The following is an 18,836-nucleotide window of genomic DNA, read 5'->3' on the forward strand; positions in this document are numbered from 1 at the left end:
AATAACTTGGATTTTTAGAAATTTTATGAAATCAATTTTGTGATTTGTGAATGAAATAATTTTTAAAAGATAATTTTTCCATGGTAAAGAATATTCTTTATAAGTCAAAAATAAGAACAATTAATAAAACTTTCGCTTTGAAAAAATTCATATTTTAAATAAAGCAATTTATAATGCAGCAAATTCCATTCACACAAATGTACAATCAATAAGTATATTTATAATCAACTCTAATATTATACAGAGTTCACAATTAATATTACATAAAATGTCGGTCGTAACATCCTCTCCCCCTTAAAGGACTCTGTCCTCAGAATCTAAGAGAACAGATGAGGATACCGGTAACACATATCAGACTCTAACTCCCAAGTTGACTCTTCGACCTTGGGGTTCCTCCAAAGTACTTTTACTAACTTCACCGACTTATTTCTAAGACTTTTTGCTTGCCAGTTGAGTATTTTCACAGGTTGCTCCACAAATGACAGGTCTGCCTGAATTTCTATAGGTTCATATTCTATCACATGGTTGGCATCAGGATTGTACTTCTTAAGTAATGACACATGAAACATATTATGCACATGCTGATACTGAGGCGGTAAGGCTAACTCATAAGCCACCTTCCCCACTTGACTCAAAATTTCAAAAGGACCAATATATCTAGGCATTAACTTCCCTTTCTTGCCAAATCTAGATAATCCTTTCCTCGGTGACACTTTCAGCAAAACGGCTTCACCCACTTGGAATCTGACATCCTTACGCACTGGATTCGCATACTTTCTTTGCCTATCTTGAGCACCAAGTAATCTCTTCTAAATTAATTTGACTGCCTCATGCAATTGTTGTACCAATTCTGGGCCTAGAATCTTTCCTTCTCCCACTTCATCCCAACTAGTTGGTGATCTGCATTTCCGTCCGTATAAAGCTTCGTATGGTGGCATGCCAATACTGGAGTGATAGCTGTTGTTATAGGAGAATTCTACCAATGGCAGGTGTTCGTCCCAACTTCCCGCAAATTCAATTACACAACTGCGCAACATGTCTTCGATTGTTTGAATTGTCCTTTCGCTTTGACCGTCTATCTGCGGATGATATGCCGTACTCATGTTTAACTTTGTGCCAAGACTTTCTTGAAATTGCTTCCAGAATCTCGAGTTAAATCGGGGATCTCTGTCTGAAACTATCGATACGGGTACACCATGTCTTAATAAAATTTCACGCACATACAGATGGACCAATCTGTCCAGTGAAGACTTCTCATTAATTGGAAGAAAATGTGCCGACTTCGTAAGGCGATCAACTATGACCCATATAGCGTCATGTCCAGATTTCGTTCGCGGTAGTCCCCCTATAAAGTCCATAGCAATGTCTTCCCATTTCCACTCTGGAATCTTTAGGGGCTGAATTAATCCTCTTGGTCTTTGATATTCTGCCTTCACTTTCTGACAAGTATAACACTTCGCAACCCATTCTGCCACTTCTCGCTTCATATTTGGCCACCAAAAGTTCTGCTTCCAGTCCTGATACATCTTGGTGCTTTCGGATGGATTGAAAATATTAAATTGTGGGCTTCTTGCAATATCTCATTCTTCAATTCAGGTACATGAGGGATCCAAATTCTTGAGGAGAACCTTAGTATACCTTGCTCTTCCCTTTGAGTACCAATCTCTTCTCCGGTTAGCTGATTACTCCCCTGCTTCATTACTTCTTCCTAACATTTCTTTATCTTCCCCAATAATGTTGGCTGGAAAGTCATAGTACGAAAAACTTCTTCAACTATTCCCCAATCACAAAGTTCCAATTCAAATCTCTTAATCTCTTCAGACAATTCCTTTGGTATTGCTATCATATTCAATCTTTCCTTCCTACTCAAAGCATCAGCTACCACGTTCGCCTTTCCCGGATGATAATTTATCGAACAATCATAGTCCTTAATCAATTCCAACCATCTCCTTTGCCTCATGTTGAGCTCCTTCTGAGTGAAAATATACTTTAAACTCTTGTGATCCGTGTAGATCTCACACTTTTCTCCGTAAAGGTAATGTCTCCAAATCTTAAGTACAAATACTATGGCTTCTAATTCCAAGTCATGCGTACGATATTTTAATTCATGTGGTTTTAACTGTCTTGACGCATACGTAATCACCTTATTATGTTGCATTAGCACACAGCCCAGTCCTTTATGTGAAGCATCACTGAAAATCAAAAAGTTTCCTTGATCATCTGGTAATACTAACACTGGAGCTGTAACCAACTTATGCTTCAACTCTTGAAAGCTATCCTCACATTATGCATTCCATTCGAACTTTTGATTCTTCCTAGTAAACTTAGTCAATAGCGTGGCGATTTTCGAAAAATCTTTGACAAATCTTCTATAATATCCTGCCAATCCTAGAAAACTTCGCACTTTCGTAGGTGTCTTTGGCCTCTCCCAACTCATAATTGCCTCAATCTTTGCCGGATCTACTTTAACTCCTTCAATTCCAATAACATGTCCCAAAAATTGTACCTCTTTTAACCAAAACTCACATTTGGAAAACTTGGCATACAACTTCTCTTGTCGGGGTATCTCCAGTGCTATCCATAGATGCTGCTTATGTCCTTCTTCCGATTTTGAATAGATAAGAATGTCACCAATGAATACCACTACGAACTTGTCCAAATACTTTTTAGATACCCGGTTCATCAGATCCATAAATGCTGCTGGAGCATTAGTCAACCCAAAAGGCAGTACTAAGAATTTATAATGCCCGTATCTTGTCCTGAATGTTGTCATTGGGATGTCTTCTTCTTTGATCTTTAATTGATGGTATCATGATCTTAAGTCAATCTTTGAAAAGCATTTTGCTCCTTTCAGCTGATCAAATAGGTCATCTATTCTTGGTAGCGGGTATCGATCTTAATTGTCATCTTATTCAACTCCCAATAATCTATACATAACCTCATGCTTCAATCTTTCTTCTTTACGAACAGAACAGGTGTTCCCCATGGCGACGTACTTTTCCATATCACTCCTTTGTCCAACAATTCTTGTAGCTGGTTCGCCAACTCTTTCAGTTTTGTTGGTGCCATCCTATATGGGGCCTTCGAAATTGGTTCCGTTCCTGGAGCTAGGTTGATCTCCAACTCGATTTGTCAATCTGGCAGTAAACCTGGTAGTTCGTCTGGAAACACATCTGGAAATTCGTTGACTACGAGAATATCTTCTATGCTGAGGCTGTCTCTTTCTGAATCTACCACATAAGCTAGGAATGACTCGCAACCTTTCTTAAGCAATTTCTTAGCCTGGACGATTGTAAGAAATAGTCGCTCTTGCCTCTGTCCCTTAAATACTACTTTCTCTCCACTCTCCGTCTTTAAGTACACCTTCTTGGACTTATAATTTATCTGAGCGTTGTTCTTCCCTAATGATAGGGATAAATAAATCCTGATTACATAATTAAATATTACAGTTTGGGCTGCAAGGCCCAATAAGAAGATGTATGACATTCAGACCAGAAAGGTTAACATGTTGATCAGGCCTGATGGACCAGATCAGGCCTGATGGAATAAAGAAGGCCCAAAAACCCTGATTATTTATTAATTTCATAATTAATAAATAAGGGAGAAAAATAGCTATTAAGGTAAGTCCTAGTGGGGATATAAATCCTTGTAGATTGACCTCCAAGGAACCTCATGGGATAAGGAATCAGCATCCTACTTCCTAGGACTCCTAAGTCTATCCTAATTCAGAGGCTTGACCACCAAATCTCCTATACCAAGTCCAATTCAAGGACTCCAACATCTATATAAGGGGCCTCACCCCACAAATCAGAACTACGTTTTTTGACTTGATCCTTGGCAATCAGCAAGGTACGTAGGCATCTTGTTAAGGCAGATTGAGTCATGAAACACAAGAGCAGTCAAATCGAGCCTTGAAGCTCACGTTCCTTAGTACTAAATACAGCAATTATATATATTAGTTTTTAATCCATAACATTTGGCGCCGTCTGTGGGAAGCACAACAACAACCATGGCGAGAACATGGAGAACAATTAGAGCTCTGGAGGAAGGAACACCATCAGGGACAACCCAGGTGATTTCGTCAATCGTGGAGATTCCTCCCCACTCAAATTATGCATCTACTCAAGGGGAAGCCCAGATAGGGGCAACTCAACCTCAGCCACAAGGGACGACTCCCCCGACTATTCAAGGTACGAATCCTCAAGTTCAACAAGTACATGTACCTGTGACTTCTCGACCCGTCGGGTATGAATATTCAACTGTTGTTACTACTAACCCCCCTTATGGGATGCCCCTTTACCCTGAGGTTGGAGGAAGTGGATATGCTGGGCGAAGCGAAGCACGAGGGCAATCACCCCCTATATACGAGGTTTGGCTCCTATCCCCGAGGATCGGGAATTTTCTGGTCCTTATACTGAGAGAGACTCCGAATCTTCGGATGATGAAGTGGCCCCAAGAAGAAGGCGTCCTGGAAAAGAGCCGATGGCCAATGGAAGAGAACGCCCTCAAAGCACCCAAGGGGCGAATCCCCAAGAAGTGCAGGAAAGGATCAGGGCTCATGAGGCTGAGATCCAAAGGCTGAGGCGCGACTTGGAGGCGCACCAGGCCACCAGGCCCCAGATACCTCCTAGGGGGAGAAATCCTCCTCCTGTCATAGACCTGGATGGTCCGGTAAGGAGAAGGGCTGTTGTACCAAGAACTGATCCAAGCAATCTTCTTCCCCTTGGAGATCCTGATGATCCTACTCCGCCCTTCACTGAAGAGATAATGAATGCCCATATCTCAAGGAAGTTTAAGATGCCAACCATCAAAGCCTATGATGGCACGGGAGATCCCACTAATCATGTTAGGACATTCTCTAGTGCATTGCTGTTGCAACCCGTGAATGATGCTATAAAGTGTCGGGCCTTCCCTCGAACCCTGTCGGGTATGGCTCAAAGATGGTACAGTCGCTTGCCCCCAAACTCTATTGGGTCGTTCAAAGAATTAAGCCAGGCTTTTATTAAGCAATTCATCAGTGGAAGAGTTCATGAGAAAAGTTCTGCATCTCTTATGAGCATTGTGCAGGGGGCAAAGGAATCCCTGAGAGATTACCTGAATCGTTTTACAAAGGAGGCTTTAAAAGTCCCAGACCTTGATGATAAGGTAGCCATGATAGCGCTGTAACAAGGAACTAGGGATGAGTTTTTTAAGATGTCCTTGGCCAAACGCCCCCCTGAAAGCATGTTGCAGCTCCAGAAGAGGGCAGGGAAGTATATCAAAGTTGAAGAAAGCATGAGGAAGACCGTAGTAAGTAATGAGCCCACTGGAGGCAAGAAGCGAAAAATTGATCTGGAGTATATCGCTAAGGACAAGTATCCTAGAACCGAGCAAAACCCTGATTCAACCCCCAAGAAGGGAGGACCTGGGAAAAAGTTCACCGAATACGCTAAGCTGAATGCTCCTAGAAGCCAGATCTTGATGGAAATCGAGAAAGATCGAGATATTCGTTGGCCTAAGCCCCTGAAGGCTGATCCTGCCAAGCTAGACAAAAGCAAATATTGCATATTTCACAAAGATGTTGGTCACGACACCGATGAGTGTAGGCAGTTGAAAGATTTGAGTTCCTCATTCGAAAAGGAAGATTGAACAAATACACTGGAGAAGGAGGGGACAGGAATAATAATGGAAGGAAGAACTTTGAGGATCGTAGGAGGGACCAAGACGATCAGGGGCGAAACCCCCAGCCTAGAGGACCAGTTATAAACACCATTTATGGAAGGCCGAGACCTCGAGGGCCTGTGATAAACACGATCTTTGGAGGTCCAACTGCTGCTGGATTGTCCAAAAATTCCAGAAAGGCATATACTAGAGAGGTTATGCATATTGTTGGAGAAGCCCCGAAGAGGGCTAGGATAGAAGTAACATTGGCTTTTGATGATTCCGACCTAGAGGGTGTGAAGTTTCCTCATGACGACCCGCTAGTCATAACACCGGTAATAGGAAATAGCCCGGTCAAGAGGGTCCTTGTGGATAATGGTGCTTCTGTGGATATCTTTCTCCATGACGCCTCTTTAAGAATGGGGTATAACGACTCCCAGTTAACACCGACCGACATGCCGATATATGGATTTGCTGGAGTAGAATGTCTTGTAGAAGGGATAATCAAGTTGCCAACCACCATAGGTACGGAACCAAGGAAAGCAACGCAGATGTTGGACTTTGTGGTGGTAAAAGCTAGTTCAACCTATAATGGTATCATGGGAAGAACAGGGATACATGCCTTCAAGGCAGTCCCTTCTTCCTACCATTCAGTCATGAAGTTTCCCACCTGGAACGGGATTGGAGAAGAGAGAGGAGATCAAAAAATGGCTAGAAGCTGTTATGTGGCCTCTTTGAGGGCAGATGGATTCGGGGGGCAGGTTCTTCCTATTGAAGATATGGATGTCCGAGAAAATGATGAGAAGAGAGGAAAGCCAGCAGAAGACTTGGTTTCAATTCCTTTAGACCCCGAGAATCCTGAAAGGATGACCTTCATTGGAGCCACATTAGAGGAGCCTCTTAGAGGGAAGTTGGTGAAATTTTTGCAAGAAAATAGTGATGTTTTTACATGGTCAGCAGCTGATATGACAGGCATAGACCCGGAGCTGATTACTCATAAGTTAAACGTAGATCTAAGCAGGAAGACAGTGAAATAAAAGAAAAGAAATTTTGCCCCCGAAAGATAAGAGGCTATAAAACAGGAAGTAGAAAAGCTCTTAGAGGCTGGTTTCATTGAGGAAATTCAATTTTCGGAATGGTTAACAAACCCTGTAATGGTGAAGAAGGCTAATGGGAAGTGGAGGATGTGTATAGACTTCACTGACCTGAATGATGCATGCCCTAAAGACTGTTTTCCATTGCCAAGGATTGATACTTTGATTGATGCCACTGCTGGGCATGAGATGCTGAGTTTCATGGATGGATTTAGCAGATATAATTAGATTAAGATGCACAAGGATGACATTCCAAAGGTATCATTTATCACTGACTTTGGTGTTTATTGTTATCTTGTCATGGCATTCGGTCTTAAGAATGCAGGAGCCACCTATCAAAGGTTGGTAAATAAAATTTTTAAGGATCTTGTTGGTAAGACTATGGAAGTCTATGTTGATGACATGTTAGTCAAGAGTCTAGTAAAGACTGATCATATAACCCATTTGAGGGAAGCTTTTGAGGTCCTGAGGTACCACAAGATGATGTTAAATCCTACAAAATGTGCTTTCGGAGTAGGATCTGGAAAATTTTTGGGATTGATGGTCTCCAAGAGGGGGATATAGGCTAACCCCGACAAAATAAAGGCAATCCTAGACATGGAACCACCAAAAACCATCAAGGATGTTCAGAAGCTCACAGGAAGGGTTGCTGCGCTAGGACGATTCATCTCCAAGTCGGGAGACAAGTGTTTGTCATTCTTCAAGTCACTAAAGAACATCAAAGACTTTGTATGGAATGAGGAAAACCAGAAGGCATTAGAAGAGTTAAAGAAGTATATGGCTCAGGCCCCGTTATTGGCCAAACCATCTTTGAATGAAGTTTTATTCTTGTACTTGGTTATTTCAGAGAGCGTCTTGAGCGCGGTGTTGGTTATGGAGGAGCTGAAAGTCCAGAAACCCGTATATTATGTCAGTAAAATTTTGCATGGTGCTGAATTGAATTATTCAACTATTGAGAAATTTGCTCTAGCCTTGGTAATGGCTTCGAGAAAGCTGCGTCCTTACTTTCAGGCTCATCAGATTGAGGTGCTAACAAATCAGCCACTGAGAAATATCATTCACAGTCCCAAGGCAAGTGGGAGATTGATTAAGTGGGCAATAGAGCTGGGGGAGTTCAATCTCAAGTATAAGCCGTGAATGGCAATAAAAGCCCAGGCGCTAGCTGACTTCGTGGTAGAATGTACCATACCCAACCAAGAAGTCGAGGGGCAGGAAGATACCATACCGCAAGATAAGGGAGTCGATAATGGAGACAGAGAGAAGGATGATAAGGAGAAAGAGTATTGGGTTCTCTATTTTAATAGAGCATCAAAAACAAACTCCAGTGGAGCAGGATTGGTATTGCAAAGCCCTGATGGGTTCTTAATTGAGTATGCTATGAAGCTAGACTTCCCAAACACAAACAATGAGGCAGAATATGAAGCCTTGATAGCTGGCCTTGGCCTAGCTGGGACACTTAGAGTCAAAAACTTAAAGGTCCGTGGAGACTCGAAACTGATCATATCCCAGGTAAAGGGAGAATTTGAGGTAAGGGATGATATGATGGCTAAGTATGTCCGCCTAGTAAGGGCTGTGATGACCCAATTTAATGAATGCCATGTTTAACACATTCCAAGGGAAGAAAATGCTAAGGCAAATGCGTTATCAAAGTTTGCTTCATCTGAGATAGAAGAAAGTTCAGGAAGCGTGTACTTCCGTGTTTTGAAGACACGAAGCATAGATGTTAAGCTTGTGGCTCCCATAGGCCTGGGGACGTCATGGATTGATCCCATCAAGGCTCACATAAAAACCGGTTGGTTGCCAAGCGATGCAGCTGAAGCACGGAAGTTAACTGTTCGGGCACTAAAGTACACTTTGGTAGATGGGATTCTGTACAAAAGATCTTTCGTGGTTCCTTACTTAAGGTGTCTCAGGCCCGATGAGGCACGCTTGGCTCTTGAAGAAGTGCATGAAGGTATTTGTGGACAACACTTGGGGGGCAGGGCCTTGGCTCATAAGATAACCCGTTTAGGCTTCTATTGGCCAGAAATGATGGCTGATGCCAAAGAATATGTGAAGAAGTGTGATCGCTGTCAGAAGCATGCACCAGTTGTTAGACAACCCCCCAAGATGCTGACCTCTATCAACTCGCCTATTCCCTTTGCTATGTGGGGGATGGATATTCTAGGGCCTTTCCCTATGGCCACGGCACAAAGGAAGTTTCTGATTGTAGCCATTGATTATTTCACCAAGTGGATTGAAGCCAAACCCTTGGCCAAAATCACAACTAAGCAGGTTGCACAATTACTGTGGGAAAACATTATGTGCCGATATGGAATTCCCCGTATCCTCGTCACTGACAATGGAACACAATTCAACAACGAGGAATTCAAGAAGTATTGTGAAGAAAATGAAATTGAGTTACGGTTCACCTCTGTGGCTCACCCACAAGCCAATGGGCAAGCAGAAAAAGCAAATCAGATAATCATGGATGGACTAAAGAAGAGGATCGAGAAGTCAAAAAATAATTGGGTGGATGAGATACTTCCCATATTATGGGCCTATAGGACTACCTGTAGAGTCACGACAGGAGAAACTCCCTTCATGTTGGCATATGGGGCAGAAACAGTAGTTCCAGTGGAGATATCACATTCCTCTCCAAGGATTCAGGCTTTCAATGCAGAAGAAAATGAAGAAGGGCAGAGGTTAGCCCTATATCTAATCGATAAAGTGCGAGATAAGGCACATGCAAAGATAGTAGAATATCAGAAAAAGGCTTCATTCTACTACAACCTAAGGGTTAAAGAAAGGTTTTTCAAACAAGGTGATCTAGTCTTAAGGAAGATAGAAGCATCCGGTGTAGGACAAAAAGGGAAGCTTGCCCCGAATTGGGAAGGGCCGTACAGAGTCAAGAGTGTTCAGGGAAGAGGAACCTACAAGCTAGAGACTATGGATGGTTTTGAAGTCCCGAGAACTTGGCATGCACAAAACCTGAAGGTTTACTATGTGTAGGGTAGCTGGATACGATTCTCACTTGTCAGGATGACGAGTAGGTTGAAAAGCACCTTGAAGCTTTGCTTGCTTAGGATTTATATGTTCTAGTTTTATTACGAAGTTTATTAAGACTTGTGTAAGGGACAAATCCCAGATAATTTATGAAATTCATGAGTTCTTCAAAGTATATTTATGGCCTAACAAGTAAAAACCAAATGCATGGATGCAAGCATAAAAGGTGATAAATAAAATAGATCGGATAAATATTACAAGAAGTTCGATAAATAAAGTCTCGAAAATAAGATAAAGAAAACAAGCCACGCAGGGCTGAAAAAGCTTTAAGGAGCTGAGGTACCCTCGGCATCCATATCATCGTCCTCTCCGCTCTCGCTGGATGTCTCTGTCGTCTCGGAGGAGGATGAAGAGCTATCGTCCTCAGCAGGTCTGGAAGAAGACTCGGGAGGAGGAAGGAGTGGATCCTGAGGAATATGATCTGAGACAACTACTCGGGTACGAAACCTCTGTAGCAAAGCCTCGTCATCAGGGCAAACATAATCCGCCGGGATAATATCAGGACAAGCCTCGTTCACGGTCCCAAGGGCCGTGTCCCAACCAGTCCTAAAAAACCCGGGAAAGACTGAATCATCCCTAATCCTCATGGACTGGGCAAATTCCTCTGAGTCCAGATAGTTGTCTATAGCTTTATCTTTCTCCGCCCGAAGTACCACCAGCTCGGCGTTAGACTCCCCGAGTTCTTCCTCCTTGCGCTTGAGCTTCTTCTCCAGGGTAGCGTACTTCTTCTGTTGCCTCCTAAGGGCATTATCGGCCTTATCAGAAGCCTGTTTCCATGACTCGGCTTGCCTCACAGCGCCTTGAAAATAGGCGTTAGACTGAAATAAAGCAATCAACAAAGTATAAGGCAAGAAAATGCTACAAGAATGAAAGATAAGTTCAAAAGAGAGGAGGCATACCGAAGCCAGAGACTGAGCTCCCATGAGCTTAATCCTCTTAAGATCAAGGGTGGCCACCACGTCAGTAAAGTCCTTGGGAGTCATGCTATAGTAGGACCAATCCCAAGCATGCTTCGTAGAACCAACCACGGTATCCCCTCGGGGGAATCCCCAGAGAGGCTGAAAGGCGCCTGTAGCAGCAGCAGTAGGGGCAGCAGCAGTGATAGGAGCATTATGGCCCTCAGCTCCTTCAGTTGAAGCCTCCCCCATAGGCTCCTTGTGCTTTCTCAAGAAGATAGGCTCTGTCGCCTTTCCCCGAGTGTCTAGGCCTGCGAGCCGAGCTTTCTTCATCCTAGCAGTCTCTTCAACAGGAGGAACCTTGTCCTCGTTAATCTCCTTAGCAGCTGCGAAATAGAGCAAAATACAAAATAAGTGATGTTAATAATGCATGAAATGAAATAAAGTTGAGAAGGGAAGAAAAATACCCTGTCGAGAAACAGAGGATAGTCCCACGTGAATGAGGGAAAACTCCTCTAAGAGAGTCCAGCTGGTAGTAGTGCCATCGTCCTGAGTAAGCCCATTATAAATAATAGTTTCCTCGGGAGTTAAGTGAATGGATTTGAGGCTACCATCACTGACCTTCCCGAAGGAAGATCGGAAGAGTGTGCCCCAGTCACCATTTTCCCAATGTAACCCAACGAAACTATTCCTCCAGTTTTGGTTGTTATCAGGAATGGAGGGGCTGTTAAAGATATGTTTACTTTTGGGCCTTTGCTTAACATAGAACCAACCACAAATACTGGAAGAGCTATTATAGCACTGAAAGACCTTCCTAAAAATAGCTACGAAAAGGGGAAAACCCTCCCTAAGGCAGCAGACCATAAAACATAAAATGTTCCTCCAAGCGTTTGGAGGAAGCTGACACGGGTTGATTTTTAAATCAGCTAAAAGATGAGGAATAAAAGGGTGGAAAGGAAACCTAAGCCCAGCATTAAGGGCATCAGTGTAAATAAAGAGAGTGTCAGGTCTCCAGTGGCAAGTACGGTCACCACCAGAGATTGGAACTAATCTAAGAGGAGGAAGTACGTTATAACGTGCATTTAGTTTATCGAAATCAATGTTGTGCCAAGTGTTACAATGATTAAAAGAATCAAGATGTGCAGTAGAGGGATATTCATCCCCCCTAGTGTTAATCACATCGATTAAAGACATATACGAAGAACGGATCTCGATATCCTTACCTCGTTTTGAAGCTGAGGCTATCTTGGCCGCCCTCTCGGAACTCTTGTTAGCCATTAGCAAAGCTGGAAAAGCCTGGAAACTTTGAAAGAAAGAGGGCTGGAAGCTAAGGGAGGAAAGTTGAGAGAGGAGAAGGTTGGAGAATTTTAGAAATGTATGAAATGAGGAGTGAAGAGTGTGAGTGAGAACACTCCCCCCCACCTTTATATAGGAGGAAAAAGGGGAAAATGGGCCTAGAAAAGCCCATTTGGGCCCAAGTTCAGGAACCTTCTGGAATGATCTACAAAATATTGGAAGAATTTGGAAAGATTTTCTAGAGAAATCCAGAAAGTTTTGGGAATATTCCTCAAAATTCTAGAAGCTTCTTAGCTTAGCCCACCTCAGAAAAACCAAGGCCCAATACCAAGGTCAAAAAAAAACAAAAAAGCCCTGTATGAGGGCCACTTGATTTTTAAGAAAAAAATGGGCCTAAGTTCAAACCCAAAGTGTTGGCCCAAATTGAAAGCCCAGAACTAGGGGCCCAATTGGAAGGCCTGTGTAAAATAGGCCCAATAAGACAAAAGCACCTGAAGAGGGCCTAAGTTTTAACCCATTAAAAATTTGGCCCAAAACAAATCCAGTTCATGGGCTCAAAATTCAGGATGGAAGAAATTTAGCCCAGATTTAAGGGCCCAAATCCAAGCATTTGCAAGAAGGGAAAATACTTATATTCCTGACCCAATTCGATCAGGACTTGTAATAGAATCCTAGTCGAATGAATTGAGGTCGTACTTTCTTCGACCAAGGCTAAAAGACAACCTTAATTCGACCAGAAAGAAGATCCATTCGACTAGAAATCCAGAAAAAATCCTGGTCGAACGAGCCCTGCCCGAAATTTCGTCGACCTGGGCAATCAAAAAGGGGATAATTCGGTCAAAAGTAGAGACCCTGACCGAAATTCCTGATCGAAGTTGAATCCTGGCCGAAGGAAGAAAGCCCTGATCGAAATAGAATCCTGGTCGAAGAAAAATCCTGCTCGAAATACAAAAAAAATAGAAAAAAATCCTGGCCGAAATTCGACCAGGATTCTTGCTCGAATGGTTCCTCCTAGAAAAGCCTTCGACCAAGGCACAACAGAGGTTAATTCGACCAGGATCCTGGTCGAACAGGATTCCTGGATGAAATCTGTATAAAAAAAATAAAAAAAAAAGAGGAAAAAGGGGGAAGAAAAAGAAGAAAAAAATCCTGGAAAATTACAGAAAGTTAAGGATAAATCCCGGAAAATTAGGGAAAAATCCAGAAGATTAAGGATAAGTCCCAGAAAATAAGGGAAAAATCCATAAAATTAAGGATAAATCCCAGAAAATTAGGGAAAAATCCAGAAAATTAAGGATAAATCCCAGAAAATTAGGGAAAATCTAGAAGATTAAGGATAAATCCCAGAAAATTAGGGAAAAATCCAGAAAATTAAGGATAAATCCCAGAAAATTAGGGAAAAATCCAGAAAATTAAGGATAAGTCCCAGAAAATAAGGGAAAAATCCAGAAATTAAGGGAAAAATCCAGAAAATTAGGGAAAAATCCCGGAATTAAGGGAAAAATTCCTAGAAATTAAGATAATTCCTGAATAAAAGGAAAAATCATTGTAAACGTGTAGGTCGCTCCACTCTTTACGCAAAAACGAAACCCTGTAAGGGAATGAATAGACTTAACTTCTACGAAACCTAATCAATGTTTCCCAAAAGTTGGGGGGGGGGCAAATGATAGGGATAAATAAATCCTGATTACATAATTAAATATTACAGTTTGGGCTGCAAGGCCCAATAAGAAGATGTATGACATTCAGACCAGAAAGGTTAACATGTTGATCAGGCCTGATGGACCAGATCAGGCCTGATGGAACAAAGAAGGCCCAAAAACCCTGATTATTTATTAATTTCGTAATTAATAAATAAGGGAGAAAAACAGCTATTAAGGTAAGTCCTAGTGGGGATATAAATCCTTGTAGATTGACCTCCAAGGAACCTCATGGGATAAGGAATCAGCTTCCTACTTCCTAGGACTCCTAAGTCTATCCTAATTCAGAGGCTTGACCACCAAGTCTCATATACCAAGTCCAATTCAAGGACTCCCACATCTATATAAGGGGCCTCACCCCACAAATCAGAACTACGTTTTTTAACTTGATCTTTGGCAATCAGCAAGGTACGTAGGCATCTTGTTAAGGCAGATTGAGTCACAAAACACAAGAGCAGTCAAATCGAGCCTTGAAGCTCACGTTCCTTAGTACTAAATACAGCAATTATATATATTAGTTTTTAATCCATAACACCTAACCAATCCATGCCTAAGATTATATCAAACTCCCCCAACTTGAAAAGTATCAAGTCGGCCGAAAATTTATGCCCTGAAATATCAATCTCACACTTAGGACATAGTTGACTCACAGGAATCTTCTCTTGATTCGCAATTACCATATTTACTACCTCGTTCATAGCCATTTTATCACATTGAAGTTTATCAACAAAAGTTTCCAATATAAAAGATCTCGTCGCTCCAAAATCAATCAATACTTTAGCTTCGACATTATTTAATAAAAGTGGACCTGCTATCACCTCAGAATTCTTAACAGCGTCCTTCATTTTTAAATTGAATGTCCTTGCCATTGCTTGCAAAGTGGTTGTAGGTGGGGGGGGTAATGCCAATACCTCAGCGGGCATGCTAGCACTTGTACTTGCCACATTCATCAAAGCTTTGACTTGTCCGGTTGACTTGCACTCCCTAGCTATGTGTCCAGTCTTTCCACACTTCTAGCATGTGATTCCCGGCTTCGGCATCTTACACTCGTTAGCCAAGTGTCCCTTCTGGTTGCATCTATAGCATGTCATGTTCAGCTTATTACACACTCCAGGGTGTCTTTTTCCACAATGCTTGCATTCTGATCTCTGAAATCTATTTTCTCCAACTTGCCCTTGGCTTGCCTGGTTGTTCCCCTTTGATTCTTGTCTTTTATTCAAATTTCCCTTCTTCTAAAAATTTCCACCTTTGTGGAATCCAATCCTTTTCACACTCCAGTCTTGTGAGCTTCCATCTTCAGACTTTTCTCCATAAAATGGAACCTTTCTCTTTTTGTTATCCCTTTCCTTCCTTGATTGCATCCCATTACTCTCAATCAGAGTAGCTTTCTGTACTACTCCTGCATAAGTATCAAGCTCAAACATAGCCACTCTATCTCTGATCCAAGACTCTAACCCTTGTTAGAATCTCTTTGCTTTTTCCTCCTCACTGTTGGTATACTTTGTCACAAACCTTGACAGCTCTGTAAACTTCTTCTCATACACCAGTACAGTCATACTCCCTTGCTTCAATTCAAGAAATTTAAGCTCCATCTGATTCTGCATGTACTTAGGGTAGTACTTTTCCAGAAATAACTTCTTAAACCTTTCCCAAGAAACTTGTTGATTTGCCTCCATAGCTTTCACTGAATCCCACCAATAAATGACTTCGCCCTTCAGGAAGTAAGTAGCATATGGTGTCTTCTGATTGTCCCCTAACTGTACCAATTCAAAAGCTCTTTCCATTTCCCTAATCCATGTGTTAGCTATTACTGGGTCAGTGGTATCATGAAATGCAGGTGGATTCATATTCTGAAAAGCCTTGAAATTGAAAACTTGTCAAGGTGGCACTGGTGGATCACGTGGTTGGTGTGGATCACGGTTATCTTGGTTTTCAAATTATTGTTGAAGAGTTCTTTGTTGTTGAGCTATATCATTTGTTTGTTGTTGTAAGGTTTCCAGTAATCGAAGAATATTAGGATATGTGGTAGATGTAGTTGTTGGGTTCTTCTTTTTGGGTGGCATGATCCTGAAATAAAAGTTATATCAAAATAGGTATAGACAATAAGAAAATTCGAGGGTAGGGTGTCACATGGCATTCTTGTTCACATATGTGGTCAGGTTTCAAATTAAACAATAAGGGTGATGCATATAAAGGCGTAAAAACAATTGAAAGCAAATAGAAAGATAGTGCATAATAATTGAAATTTTACGGTCAAGGTACATCAAGATTAGAATAAAGTCTGAATCTAAGAATAACATGCTTATTTAAAGGAAACAACAGGGAATTCTACAAAGTCCAATAATACAACAACATGAGAGGTAGATGATGGAAAGAACTAAGGCTCCACCCCGTCGGAACGGGGTTTGGTAGTCTTATCCTCTCGAAGCGTCTTCACAATACTCTGGAGCTCGTTTGCAACCATCTAGATGATATATTGGCTTGTACGGTCTCGTTGTGATGGCATCTCATCAAGCTTAGCGTTGACGTACTGAACCAAAGACTCAAGTCTCGCAGTCATCTGCTCCTTAGGCTTTCCTTCATAGTTTCGGCTGTCCGGATACACGTTCTTTAATCCGTCTAACAGTCGGTCGTACTTTCCCTGAAGCATGTCGAACTCGCCCCTCGAATCAGCATACACAGAGAAATGAATTGTGTCAGTCGGCCCAAAGGATGATGAGGAATGCGCCCTTTGCTGACAGACAATACATAGATCTATATAATAGGAGTATTAATGATAGATCTGTTTTACCTACTCTCTCGCATAATATCCTATAACTTATACATATATCCTATAACCTATTTGGGCTGTCCAGGGACTCTAAAACGTAGCTCTGATACCAAAACCTGTCACACCCCGACTTAACAATATATATTATACAAATTATTACAATAGCTAACAAAAGAAAGTAAATACATCTGAATCCAAGATCTTCCAGTTTAGGGTTTGGAACAGCCCAACACTGTTAACTATTACAACCTAATTTTTAATATCGAGTCCTCACACAAACCGATCACTTAATCTACCTGAGCTCGAATATACGCATCGGCATCACAAGACTTACGCGCTGTCTGCTTGAATCTAACCATATCTGCTAGCTGTAATATCATGGTGAAAGCAAGTAGTGAGCCAAATGCTCAACAAGTTCTATACAAAACAATACATAGATCAACATAAAGGAATTAACAATGTGAAGGAAGAGCTAATAATATCAAGGAATAAACTTTTGGGTGATGGCATCATTTAATTGTAACAAAACCATTCAAAACCATTTCTTTATCAAAAACCATTTTATGACGCTACGGATTACAGCCGGTGATCAGCCGCGAAGTATTCCCGAACCTCGCTGGATTCTAGAACATTAATAGGATCCCTAGGCAACTTTTAAGCCTACAATTTAAGAGCGGAAAAGACTTGCGTCTCAGTCCAGATCCACTATCTAAAGAAAATTATTTGTCCCCCTTTGGGACTGAAAATCAAATTCAATTTTTTTTTATTTTATTAAAAACTGATGCCAAGTGACGGTTAATTTCTTAAACTGTGAGCATCTTTATCAAGGTTTCTAGATCAACTTTGAAGCACAGGGAATAGGTCCACTAAATTTCAAGGCCATGATCAACTAGACTATACTTTATCAAGGGAATTGTAAGTTTTATATATACAAGGATTTTGACAAGGAGATTTAGCATGGTTATCGGATAGTATGAGGAACAAAGTCAAACTAGGTCCAAGGTAATGGTTCCAGATAAGACATAGGTATTAAAATATAAATAAGGTGATCATTAATGGTTCCAGATAAGATTTAGGTATTAAAATATAGAGAAAGTGAGCATCAGCTCAAGGTACAACAAAGTATCATGCTTTAGGGTAAGGATAGGGTTATCAAACACTTATGATCAATCGTTAAGGAATAACTGACTTTTAGGTATCAAGACAAGGTTACTGGGTATAACTTGCACATGGTTCAACATCATAATTACTTTGGTATACTAGCATGGTATGACTTTCGATTTACTTGCATAGTAATCTTCAAGTAAAGTTTAACTACTTGCAATAAATACTAGAGGGTTCATGTCATTTTCATATAATACAAAGATAGATTTGAAACCACTTGGTTCATGTATATCAAGGTGAATTAGAATACTTGTATCATATATAAGAACTAGTTATCGCACACTTGCAGTGTAAATAAAAAGATAGGTTGAATCACTTGCCTTGAGAAAGGCTTGACTTGACTGGCAGGTAGGAGCAACTGGAAGCTTTACTCGACTTTAATGGCAAGTTTACCCTCGTCTCGAGATCCTACACAAATAATAATAACCTCATTATAATATGTTCTCACCAACTCAACCTATTTGCAAACTAAAATTAAACACAATGGCACTTAGGCCTATATACACACATATTTACAAACACCTTATTAGTATATTAATACATATAGCCACTTATGCTCACATACCATATTTAAGTACAAAATACTATAACACATACTATATTGCATCACTAAGCTTGGATGATCTCACTCCACTTACTTCAGTCTCTTGGTCGCTAAACTAGATAAAACTCCAAATTTTGGCCTCCTAACTCGAAGTGCCTTTACTAAACCATCCAATTCCTATTGACCCTGACTTGGGCCTTTCACTCTAATGGCTTTAAGCTATCTTTCAACTATGGTGGTCAACCAAATCTTCACTCATAAGTGTTCAAAAACTATGTGATAAGTGAATGTGCTCATTATAGTAAATTTCAAGATGACATCTTTGGTTTCTCGGGTGCTTATGACACTCTTACACTTCAAGTTTACCTCTAAAACTTCTACACTAGACTCTTCTGATCATAAGTAAACTCCCAAACTTGGTGTGGCTCAAAGGCCTAGCTTGGGCCTCCCTAGGCCTAAGCTTAAAGTCCACATTTCCCCTGTTTTCTGGGCAGAAAAGGGTTCTGATTTGAACTATCTTATGACACATGATTCTAATTCAAATCCTATGAACTATGGCTGTAAAAACTCCTCTGACACTCCCTCTAACTAAGGCCCAACAGGGACTAATGAGGGCCTACCTATGATATGGTCAAAACTTCCCATTTCTAAGTTATAACAAAGTTGTCCCCTGCTGGACAGATTTTG

The sequence above is a fragment of the Apium graveolens genome, chromosome 10 (assembly GCF_009905375.1).
Source record: "Apium graveolens cultivar Ventura chromosome 10, ASM990537v1, whole genome shotgun sequence".
Taxonomy (NCBI): Eukaryota; Viridiplantae; Streptophyta; class Magnoliopsida; order Apiales; family Apiaceae; genus Apium; species Apium graveolens.